Here is an 8573-nt window from a genome sequence, read left to right as displayed (position 1 = left end):
TTCTTAAAAAATCTTTCTTTCTTTCTTTCTTTCTTTCTTTCTTTCTTTCTTTCTTTCTTTCTTTCTTTCTCTTTCTTTCTATCTTCGAGACAGAACCTGGCTATGTAGCCCAGGCTGCCTTCAAACTTACAGCAATCCTTCTGCCTCAGTCTCCTGAGTGCTGAAATTCCAGGTGTGCACTACCATGCCTGGCCCTGTTTTCTTTTTCTTTTCTCTTCCTAACCCCAACCCTCCGGTTTTCTTTTTTTTTTGGGCAGAACCAGGGATTGAACTCAGGCCCTTGTACTTGCCAGGGAAGCGCTTATTCTACTGAGCCATCTCCCCAGCCCTTCCCTGTTTTCTTTTTAGTCACAGACCTTTTGTGCTTGTAATCATAAACAGATCAATAGTGTAATCATAGTATGGATTATTTGCAAAATGAAGAAGAGAACAAAATCTAATATTTCACCGCCCAGAGACAAGGACACTGTTCAGCTGAAATGTGTAATTAAGCTTTGTCCTGTTCAGAGTTGGGAGAGGACCCAGAACCTCTAGTCCAGCTCCTCGGCCTGATGAGATCATGGGTCCAGAGAGGCCCAAGGCCACCAATGGGCAGGCAGCAGGCCCACCACTCTGGGTCCCATCCAGCCTACTGGCTGCAGCACCTATATCTCTGGCCCTCACTGCCTTGTCTCGTTCCCTTTCTGGGCTTCAGCTGGGAGGATAGTGGGAGGTTGGGTCAGAGCTGATGAAGCTGCAGATTCCTCTTGCTCGGGAACAAAGGGCTGTTCTGCCAGGCGCAGAGGAGTGTGGAGAGCGTGAGAAGGTGGGTGGCAGGGCAGGGCTCCGGAGGCAGCCGCTGTTCAGCACACGTGGGCAGAGCTGCTGCAGGCCTGGGGGTGGGCAGAGGCCGGCACAGGGTGGGGAGGAGGCAGCCTCGTGTGAGCTGAGAAGCTGGGCCAGGAGGGAAGTCGGGGTACCTGGGCCATCTTGGGGAGAGCAGGAAGGGCTGGTGTTCCTTGCTACTAGCACTCAACAACACAGTGGCCACAGCACAGTGCCATGGGGCAGCACCTCCGGCGTGTGACAGACCCTATCTGGAGAGGCCACCTGTGGGGAGAGCACTCTTGTCTGTGGGCCTCCGAAGAGGGTGTGCAAGCAGTAGGAGGCAGGCCCCAATGCTAGAGCAGCTCAGGGCCAGTGGGAGGGAAAGAATGAGAGCGACTTGGAAAGTTGTCCTTGTTAGGCGGCTGGCACCTGTGCGGGCCGGACCGTTTGTGTCCTATTTCAATCCCTATGTCAGATCCTACCCCAAGCTGGGGCAGTGGGAGTGGCCTGAGGGAGGTAATGTTAGGGCCTGAGGGTGGGGCCCAGGTTGGAACTGGTGCTCTCATGAGAGGCGGGAGAGAGCACTGCCGTCCTTCCTGCCGCATGGCACGTGACTATGAGCAGGAAGGAGGCCTCACAGGCACAGAGGCTGCTGGCACCTTGGTCTTGCACTTTGTGGCCTCTAGAACTGTGAGACATAAGTTGGTGTTGTTTCTAAGCCACCAGCCTATGGTATCTTGTTTCCAGACCCCTGTCGAAATCAGATGTGATTGTTGGAATCATTTTGATCTTGAAGTCTAATAGCCACGCAGAGAGGTACGCGTTTGCAAGGGTACTGCACTGTAAATTTCCACAGCCTGAACACAGGAATGCACCCTTCACTCAGTTGCGGCTCAGCAGCACAGCACACACCATGCATCCTCATGCCCCTTGGGTCACTGCCCGCCTGTGCTGTCCCGGCTCTCATGCCATACATGCTTGTGTCGCATCAGTGAATAACACAAAGCATAATCTCTTGCTCATACAGGTGTGCTCCCATTACACAGGTTGTGGGTTGTGCATGTCATTTTGAGCACACTCCAAAATCCACTTATCATCCCTCTAGAAGGCACTTCCTTTGTTTCTTGCTTGGGCTTCTATGATTGGTATTTTGTTTGTTTATGTTTTAAGACACTGTCTCGCTCTGTATCCCAGGCTGGCTTTGAACTCATGGTGATCCGCTAGCTTCAGCCTGTGGAGGCTGGGATTACAGCCCACGTACCATGCCCTGCTCTTGCTGTGAGCCTTTCATGCCTTCCACTGGCTGCTGTATTTCTCTTGGTAGCAGACTCACCGGATTATGGCCTACTCTTATTTGCACCTTTTATATTTTTAGCACTTGGGTTATTGTTTTGTGCAAAACATGTCATCCCCTGCACTCTTGCCCACTCTTCTTTCTCAAGCGTGGGTCCCCACAGCACGTCACAGCTGCCATGCAGTGCAAATCCTGCTGGGCACAGCTTTGCTGGGCTCCCAGGAGCTGCAGGGCTGTGTCTCCCTCTGAGTGTTTGCCTCACACCTAGTGCAGTGCCCTGGACCTAAACACATCCTGAGTCCCTTCACCCCCCTTTGCCTGTGATGTGGGTGAGGACAACACTGCCACATCTGTGCATGGATCAAAGCCTCCAAGATAGGTTACTACCCCAGATGCAGGCCTGGTATGTGACATCACTGCAGGATGGGGCAGATACAAGAAGGGACAGGAACCTTGAACAGAGATAAGTGTGAAAGCTGGACACAGTTACAAAACAAAACAAAACAAAACAAACGCACAAGCAAGGGCAGTGTGGAGAAGACCTGTCAGGTCAGGAGTTGAAATTCTGTGGCACATTGTGGCAACCACTTATTGCAGAAGCAGCCTGAGCTGGGCTGGGGCTCCTTTCCTGAGGTTCTCGGCCTTTCCCTGGTCTGACTGCAGCTGTGTTGGGGGCTGGGCTTTAGAGGATGATTCGGGGCCAAGGTGGGTGGAGGCAGCCCTCCATACATGTGGGGCTGGGCACACACTAGTGTAGGAGGACCTTGGTGTGAGGGAACATGGGGCAGAGTGCCACCAGGATAGTTGCCTTTGAAACCACCTATCTCTCAGGGCTTCACTTGAGAGTTCCTCAGCCTCCCCTCCCCCTCTTCTTGTCTTTGATGTCTTTAAAAGCATAATGAATTAGATCACTTGGTTTGCAGTTTGCCTTCTGTCCCTTAAACAAGCAAGAAAATATCCTTAAGGAGAAGGACCACCTGGACCCATTAAGATGCAGCAGTGACATCGACTGAGAAGGCCTTCATTCTCAGGGAGGCCCTCTGTTGCTGGGAAGAGAGTAGCCGTGAGCCCCAGGGTCCATTCTGTTCCTGTCCTGCTGGGCATTACCTGCTGTGACTTTAGTCTTTGAGGATAGCCGGTGCATCTGCTGGGTGTCTCCCAGGAGGCCCAAGTGCACACTGAGAAGCAGTTTTCACCTCAGCCCAGGGTGCCACAACCTCCCCAGCTCATCCAGTGCTGCACTGTTGGGACTGTGGAATTCCATACTCTCCCCTTTTGTTATACCTAGGATCTGAAAGTGGCTTTGAATCCACAGGCATGTGCTCACATGTTAGTTATCGGCCTGCCAGAAATACTAATGAGGTGTTTGCTGCTCTGGAGGCAACTGGCAGAATGGAGAGGTGGGTGCCAAGGTGGGGCTCTGGCCAGGGGGCTGGCCACAGAACCCTCCGGCAGATCAGTGAGGGGAGCAGAGGCCGCACTCAGGGCCAACCACACAGGTGAGGACAGCCCTCTTTGGCAGTGGTGGCTGTCGGTACTGGATCCCACCAGAAATGGAACCAGGGACCTAACATGTTAAATGCTTTTATTGAATGAAATCTAAGATACATACAGAAAAAGTGCACACACTTGAGTACCAAATGCAGTACATTTTCTCAGACTCAAGACTATGTAGGCAAGTGTGGTGGTGCATGCCTGTGATCCAGCACTTGGGAGGCTGAGGATGGAGGATCACTATGAGTTGGAGGCCAGCCTGGGCTACACAGTGAGCTCAAGGCCAGCCTGAAGTGTATAATGAAACCCTGTCTCGAGAAACAAAAACACAAACAAAAGAGAAGTGATTGGGGCACGAGGGCTCTACCTTCAGGCGTGGGATTTGTGCCATTATAAAAGGTCAAGTTTGGCCCCCTCCTCTGTGACCTGCCAGGAAATGACAGCCAGAAGGTCCCCATGAGACACAGGCCCTGTGGTCCTGGACTTCCTGGGGGCTCCGCAGTGTGTGCCAACAGATGTCTGCTCCCCATAGGCTACACTGCCTCAGGTATTTTATTGTAACAATGCAAAGTAGGCTAAGAGAGGGACCTTACGGTGCAGACCAGGTGAGTCAGCAGGATGTGTCTGTGTAGAGACATAGTTTTAAGACAAAAGCCTGATGTCCCAAGAGAGTAGGGAACACTGGACTGAGCCCGAGGAGGGTTGCTGTCTGTTTGCAAATTCCCGGAAAGCTGGGACCCAAAGCAGCAGATAACAGCTTCTCCTGCAGGCGCCGTGTCCTTTGATCCCTTGCTTGGGATGTTAGCGGCTAGCATTTGGGTGAGCCTAGTGTTAGGCAAATGGTGGAAGTTAATAGAGATAGTAGTTTGTATTCACTTAGATAATTATGCACATTCCTTAGTCTGCCTTTACTCCTCAATAAATGTGAGATGCTTCTGAGGCTCTGGGCTCACTTGGAGAGAGATTAATCTCAATGAGACCTCTGAAGCTATGTTCATCAGGTCTTCTCGTCGTTTCTTTCAGCACCGACCCGTAACATACAACATGTCTGGTCCCTAGAGAAAATGGGACGTCCCTCTCAGGCCACGCCCACCTCCCCCATGAGGGTTCTTAACCTGGGGACCCAGTCCTCCTTTACTTCATTTTAGCTGCCACAGGAAAACATTTCAGCTTTTCTACCTAGACATGAGTCAGGGCTCCACTCACATCTTTTCTGTTTTCCTGACTGCAGCCAGAAGTACCAGGCAGATATGAGTGACACCAGGGAGAGGACCAGGGACACAGGAGGCCTTCTGGCAAGGCTGAAGCTGCACATTTGACTCAGACAGGACATCCTGTTCTCAGGAGCTCTTTCACAAGACCAGTGTGGGACTCCCCACAGCGGCTTGGAGCATGACTGGGCGTGTCCTGACATCCTTGTGGCTTGCCTGTGAGCCGGAGTAGGGAGGGCCAGGCATGCTGAGAGGTCGTGGGGGAAAATGGGCAGGGTTTCCCTGAGTGGGTGGAAGATGTTGAATAGTTTATAGGAGGAGAACTTTATAATTAAACGAACAAACAAACAAACATGCAACCTCTGAGCTCATCACAAAAAAAGAGTGTAGGAAGCAACATCCTGGGCCCCTGTGCTTTTGTTCATTCATTCACAAAGATCCAGAGATCTTTCTTGAGAAAATTTTAGTATTTAAGACTGAATGCAAGGAAGCTCATTTCTGCCCCAGCTGTGTGGGGCCTATTTTCCAACCCCACCACTCGCCGCCAATGGGTGTCTAGGAAGGATCAATCCCAGCGGGACGAGCAGGTTGTGAACTCAGCCACTCTGTGAATAGACAACTTTCTCAGCTTTTGAAGGGCTAGGCATGTCCTATGGCACTTTCCAGTAGTCACTCACTGATTTAGCCTTTGGCACAGCGACAGAGAGAACTCTAGGTCACGTGTTATAAACATGGCCGGCTCTAGGTCGTGAGTGATGCATTCACCCTGTGTCCTGGGAAGACTGAGAAAAGCAAGTGGCAGAAATGTTTTCACAGAGGCTCAGCCTCAGTCAAATGTGTACACTTCCCCCTACCCTTTCCTGGCCTCTGTCCTTAGGGAGGTAATTCTATGCTTAAAAAAAAGGCTGTAGCTTTGTCAGGATCACATAATTCCACAACAGAGGCATCCTGTTTCAACATATGTATTCGGAGACATTTTACACAACTGACAAAGTTGTACATCAATCACCTTGAACCCCAGCACATCTTTTTTTGTGTACGGTTCCTCACATCTCAGTGAAAGAGCCTCACTGACCTCTTTTGTACAATGTACACGGTTTATACAGTAATGTAATTTCTTCTGGCTGTACTGCACAGTACAATGCTGTGGCTTTACGTTCTGCACTGCAGGCAAGAGTTATGCAAATAAAAGAGAATCATCAAGTTGGAGATTCCTCTGGTCATTTGCTCATTCTGAATGTTGTAATGTACATACTTGACACAATTCCTCATGGAGCGATGGATCCAATTAATGAAGCAATCAACTCATTTACAGGAATGGTCATTACATGAGGAGTGTCTGCACAGGGAGACTCAGATGTGTGGGAGGAAAGGAGAAATCAGGCACGGGCTAGAAAGAGAATTCGCTGTCCATATGCTGTTCTCTGGACAGCAGGCTGGGCCACACGGCCCACAGCTGGGAGTCCCGAGGAACTTCTAGGTGCCAGTGTGGGTTCTCTCTCCACACTGGAGTTGGGAGGTCAGGAAGGTGAGCCCTGGCCACTAGGAAAGCCGGGTGGTTACCTTGCACATGTGGGCAGCTGCCATGAGCAGAGTGGGGGGCACTTCCAGCCCTTGGGATTCGCAGTACAAAGGCCGGGGACCCCACCAGCCCTCGCCAGCAGCTCCTGGATTCCAGCGAACACCTGGTGCTTCTCCTTAACCCACAATCGGCGCCACCCGTGCCAGGTGTGGTCAGCAATGCGTTTGTGGGAAGAACAGTATCTCGCTGAGTCTTGCATCTTCACAGCTGTGAGCCAAACGAAACAAGTTTGGTTGATCACGAAATGCCTGACTTGCAGCCAGCTGCGGGGCGTGGGGCTGGATGTTTTGGGAGCTTGTCCAGAGTGGAGGCATTTTTATTTGCTCCGTAGCAGGAACTCCTGAGGCCAGGGCCAGGCTGTGGCCCTGTCAACCTGAGGGCACAGAGTGACCCTGTGTCATCTTCACTAGGAGCACCTTGGGTCCCCAAAAGGCCCTCAACAGTCTTGGGGTACTAGGATATTTCTAGAGCAATGGTATCTGAATTGGGTACCCACAAAATTCCTACACTGCAGTCCTAACCCTCGGGACCCGGGGATGTGGCTGTATTTCTCTGTCACTGGGCAGGGTCCAGAGAGATTCTCAAAAGAGAAGGTGAAGCTCTCAATCCTGAAGAATTTTCAGGACTAGTTAGTAAGGGCACAGGACAGATTTAGAAGAAAGAAGTGTACAGTCAGAAGAGAATGTGATGCTCAGGTAAAGAGATGCAGTATTTTGTGGCCCTGGGAATGCTTATGTTTAGAAGAGTGGAAACCTATGGAATTTATTAACCTGCGTGCAGTTCCATCTTGGTGTACCAGAGAGGAGGATGGCCTGCTCATGGAGAGATAATGGCCCATTTCATAGGTAGAAAGAGGGCTTGGGCCCAGGCTTTTTCTTTTAAAAGGTGAGTGATGCAAGATGTTTTGCCTAAAAATCATTCTTTGAATTATCTATCTGTTCTGTTACTTTATGATCAGGTTCATGCCTTTTATCAACTAAATTAATTTATAGATTTATGGTATCTTTAAGGGTTTTGTGGCATGGTGGGCCTCAAAGGAGAGAATCACAAGCAAAGCTAGGGAATATAATACTGATATCAGGTAACTCTGTCTCCTGAAGTTGTAGCATTTTGCGGGGGGAGATATCTGGAATTGAACTCAGGACCTTGCCCTTGCCAGGCAAGTCTGGGTCACTAAGCTTCATCTTCAGCTCCATGTTGAGTGTTCTGAAAAGTGCAATTTTTAAACTGCAGCTGTCCTTGTCTCCTGTCTCCCCAGCTTAATCTCTTCCATCCTAGCTCTTGTGAGGTGGTAAGGTGAGATGAGGTCTGACAGTCCTTAGAAGAAATCAGAACATAGATGGCGCACAGAGGGAAACCTCCACTCCACAGTCATCGGCAGCAAAGCGTTTCCACAGTGTGTTTTAGGGGAGTGTGCTAAGTATGTGCCTCGGGCCAACAAAGTAGATGCCCCTGGCTTGGAGATCATGGGGGAGATTAGGCAGGGCCGTGTGTAGCAAGTGCTGGGCGTGGAGGGGGCACATGCTCCCCCCTTAGCAACACCACTAATGTCTGAGAAAGCACGGAGACAGGCTCTCTGAGGTGTCTGGGTTGGGATGCTGTATGCCATTAGAGGAATTAAAAATAACAGTAACCAATCTTACTAAAAGCATTGTTTGTCATCTGTATGTATGAGGCTTCTCCAGAGAAACTCAGCCAACAGGATGTCCAGATACGCAGAAGATGTTTATCATGAGGGGCTGGCTCCTGCAGCTAGGGATGCTGAGAACGCCAGGTCATGACCTGCTGTTTGCAAACTGAAGAACCCAGAAAGCTGGGGTGCAGCTCTGGGCCAAGCGCAAAGGCTAGAGAACAAGAACCAGGCTGTAAATCCCTGTTGCTGGCCAGGAGGAGACAGACATCCCAGTAGAAGCTGCCGGGAAGGAAGCAAAGAGGTGTGGAGTCTTCCTCCTCCACCACCTTTCTGTTTACTGAGGCCCACAGAGATCGGATGCTGGCCACCCACACCGGTGAGGGCTACCTGCTTAGGCAGGCCCCTGCTTCACAGGTGATCTCACCCAGAATCCCTCCATCTGGGTGTCCCTGGACAGTCAGGTAGGCTTTCTCTTTTTCTTTCTTTCTTTTTCTTTCTTTCTTTCTTTCTTTCTTTCTTTCTTTCTTTCTTTCTTTCTTTCTTTCTTTCTTT

The sequence above is a fragment of the Octodon degus genome, unplaced genomic scaffold (genome assembly GCF_000260255.1).
Source record: "Octodon degus isolate 3935 unplaced genomic scaffold, OctDeg1.0 scaffold00060, whole genome shotgun sequence".
NCBI lineage: Eukaryota > Metazoa > Chordata > Mammalia > Rodentia > Octodontidae > Octodon > Octodon degus.
This window is presented reverse-complemented; position numbering follows the sequence as displayed.